The 4,264-nt window shown below is 28.8% G+C and overlaps 1 pseudogene; it reads right to left on the bottom strand.

The window, feature by feature from the left end:
• Positions 1-3,079: 3,079 nt before the first annotated feature.
• On the bottom strand, positions 3,080-3,681 carry LOC104877512 (bifunctional nitrilase/nitrile hydratase NIT4B-like; annotated as a pseudogene).
• Between the last annotated feature and the right edge of the window lie 583 nt (positions 3,682-4,264).

A 4,264-nucleotide genomic window follows, 5' to 3' on the forward strand; every position in this document is an offset into this window, starting at 1 on the left:
TAAAATTAGAATCTCGGGATCTCTTCCAATTGTATGTTCATATTAATTTTATGAACATAATTCAATTAATTTTATGTTCATATGAAATGGAATTTTGTACATAATTCACATAAGCGGATAAATAATCATGCTAAGGAACCTTCTCCATATGGTAGGACGTATGCAATCAAATACAAAACTAGAATTATAGGATCCTCTCTTTTGAAGTCCCTTGATGACCTCCTTGATAATCCTGAATGCATTCACCACCAAACTAAACTTAGAATTGGAAAAATAGTTTTGAACTTAGAACCCATTTGGTAGTGATTTGAGAAAGTATTTCTAACATTTTTAACATTTAAAATTTTTTATCATTCAAGTGTTTAAAATGTTATAAACGTTTCCTAAAATCCCCATCAAATATACTCTTAATTAGGTGGAAAAAAAGCTACTTGGATATTTTGAGACTTAAATGCATGTGATTCCCAAATTGCATAAACAAGTTCCAAGCAGAGTGCAATGAGTTCCAATTGTCAGAGGATAAAACATGATATTGAAATATGGTTTTAATGTGACCCTCAAGTTTCGATTCGCGTATTGCATAAACAAAAAATAATCTAACTCCCAAGCTTGGGCTCAAGCCACCTCCTCAACCTATGGTTCATAAGTGCTCTTTGTAAGTGCTTGGACTCTTGATCATTCTTCACTTTCAGCTACATGTTTTTGCTAACAAAGTTGAGCATACTTCATTATGTGCTAGGACCCATTTATGATCACTTTAACATAATTTTAATGTTAAACGCATTCTTATCTAATCCTAAACCATTATAGATAATGAAGGTGCAAACTTTAACCCTAATGAGGATTTTGTGCATAATCATATTTGAATGAAATTTTATTCCTTTGGGAACTTAAGGAGCATGAGGTTCAAACTAGACAAACAAGTTATACATGATTCAAGATAAGACGTGAACTAGCCTCTGCAGGTGAAGTTAGGTGAAATTAAAGTGGTAGGAAGAAACAATGAGTGAAAACCATATTTTTTTGGTTAAAGATCTTTTAGTGTAATTGTACCTTGAGCAAAAATTTAAAATACATTCGATTGTAATTCAAAGAAGTATTTTTAATCTTTCTAAAGTTACTGTCAAACTCACTCTTAATAAGCTACTTTGATACTTAGGGCATGCTATAATTGAATTGAGCGAATGAGGTATTGTTTGGATATGCCTTTGCTTTTATTTGTTTATTTTAAAAAATATTAAATATGGTTATTATGCCTATTTTTTCTTCTTTTTATTTTTTTTATAATTAAATAACAAGAATTTTAAAAAATTTCATGATCTTAAATGATTTTAATTAATTTTATGTTTATAAATAAGATGATTATTGTTAGTCTTTTGATATAGAAGAATAAGATGTGCAAAAAGTTGGTGTTAATTTATGATTTCAAAATATGTTTAGAAAATTTTCAAAGTTGAAAAAATATGTCATACTTTTATATTTTAAATTTTTTCTATAAAAAACATTTAAAAGTGATTCATGAAAATTTATTTTAAAACTTAAAAATTTAAAAATAGAAGAATGATGAAGTCTGGCCATTTTTTGGGAGAACAACTAAATGAATATTTTTTAGGATTCCAACTTTCACATTTCATCCCAAACACACAATGGATAAAATTATTTCTAAAATATGCATTTAAATAACAACTAAATGAATTGCCCCTTTTTAAAGTCTTTGATATGATAAATCATAATTGAAAGCGTTTAATATATACCCTTTTATTTCTACTTTTCTTTTCTTTCCTTTTTTTATATGATCAAGTGGCCACACTTTCTCTTATGAAAGCTCTTTAATTTCATATTATTTTTACTCTTATTTATTAAATTTAATCATTTTTTAACACATTAAATACAAAATGATAATATATAATAAGTAATTAATGAGAACAAATTAAATATAAATTTAAATATACAATGGACAAAAAAGACATATTATCCTACAAATAATATACTTGATTATTTAAAATATTAATTATAATACATTTGAGCTCAAATTTACAAATTAGGTTTTATTATTTAGACATTTAGGATATAAGATATGTTAACTAGATTTTTTTTTTTTATATTAATGCTAAAAGAATACTTATTTATTTTGTAAATTTTACCACATCTAAATAAAACAAAATGATCTTTATGATGTTATTTTTATGTTTATATTATTTTAAAGTTTTTATTTTTCATGTCAAAATTATAATTCGTGATGATTATTTTAGCTTTTTACATACAAATCATCTACTCTTCCTGGTAATTCAATATGAACATAAATTAAGCATTTCATGCCAACAAACTAAATATGAACATAAATATAATCTCAAAGATGTATTATTTTTCTTATGGGTATAATAAGTACATTTTCAAGAAAAAAAGAATGTTACTTAGAAAAATAATTGTATACTTCATAAGCATAAGTACAACCTTAATAAAAATAAGAATATTCTTTAAAAAGTACATCATTTAAATAAAGTACAATAAATTGAGCAATTTATGATGACAAACTCAATATGAACATAAATGTAGTCTTAGGTATGTAATAACTACATCTTAGAGAAAAAAAAAGTACATGCCTCAAAAAAATAAATATATCTCTAGTAAACTTACTCATAATCTAAAGAAAAATAATGACATTCCTTTAAAAAAATAATTGTTGTTTCCTTTTACATTTCCTCTTTATTATATTTCTCTCTCCTATTTTCCTCAATTTTACTTATTTTCATAAAACATAGCTTATATGGAAAGGTGTTAATTTAATGAAGCATTTATAATCGCCCTTTCATAATCATGAATTAACCTTTAGTTTCAACTTCTACCAGACTAAATGAGCAAAGCTATCACAGAGGCCTCAGCCAATGAGTAACAAGCACTGTTGTACCAAATAATAAGTGGAAAATACAATTTTATTAATACTTGAGACAGAAAAAAAAAAAAAGGTATGATTTTACACTCAAAACAAGGATTTATTTATAATGAGGTGCAGTCTCCATATGCACAAAAGACTGCCTTTACAGGATAAAGAAAGACATGGAAATTATCAATGTTTGACTCACTGGAAAATCATACAAATTATTGAAGGAGGACGATTGTTCACAGTGAGGCTTAGCACATCAGCTCTCGAATAATGTCCTACCACGTCAAACTGGAACTTTGCTTTTGGAATCTCTCCACGAACATCTACATATCAAGTGGTCATAAAAATATTTTATCAGTCCATGATAAATATCATAGAGCATCAAGTCTTCCATAAAACTATGTTTGCAGTCCTCTTAAACCTAAAGAATTGACTCATTTGCCTTATCTGCATACTGAAATATTTGGATATATAATTGGAGAAGTTAGGGCCATACCAAGATCAGCTGTGAAGAGGCCTTCTCCTTCGTAATTCGGTCCTGCTAGAATTTCATCATGGGGCGAAATTATGACACTACTCCAGCCCAAACAATAGAATCTGGAGTGACATATTCTTCTGTAGGACTGTAAAGATACTCAGGTGGAGGTGGGTAATCTTTCCTCCGACAGAACTGGATAGGTGAAAGAACATAGCATCCACCCTCAATAGCAATGTGTCTCATTGTAGCCACCCATGTATCCCCGGAATCGGCAGTAGGAGCACAATATATCTCAATACCTATATATATGTACATTGGTATTCTGTGATCAATCAATTCCATATCAAAGCCACAATGTATTTCAAGACTGCTTAAACTAAAACCCTAATAACTTAAAAAAGAGTATTGGAGGTCTTATTTGGTAATTGTCATCGAAAACAGTTTTGAGAAATAGTTGTTTAAAACAGTTTTTGAAAGTTAGTTCTTTAATATTTTGTAAAACATAAGACTATTTGAAAACCTAAATTGTTTTTAATTTGTTTTTAATTTTTTAAAATATATTTTAAAAATAATTTGTAACGACCCGCTCCCAACCATGTAGATATTGTCTGCTTTGGACCCAAAGGGGCCTTTATGACTTTAAAACACATTTACAGAATTACGAGGAGTCCATACTTATATAGCGCCAGGAACTTTCTCCTCTATCTAAAGACGTTGTTTGCATGGGGGGTGTTTGTAACGTCCCACATCGGATAGGGGGAAAGTTCCTAGCACTATATAAGTATGGACTCCTCGTAACCTTGTAGATGAGTTCTAAAGCCGTGAGGGCCCCTTAGGGTCCAAAGCGGACAATATCTAAACGGTTGGAAGTGGGTCGTTACATCTTACCTTTGGTATTTTTT

Source organism: Vitis vinifera, chromosome 2 (genome assembly GCF_030704535.1).
Source record: "Vitis vinifera cultivar Pinot Noir 40024 chromosome 2, ASM3070453v1".
Taxonomy (NCBI): domain Eukaryota; kingdom Viridiplantae; phylum Streptophyta; class Magnoliopsida; order Vitales; family Vitaceae; genus Vitis; species Vitis vinifera.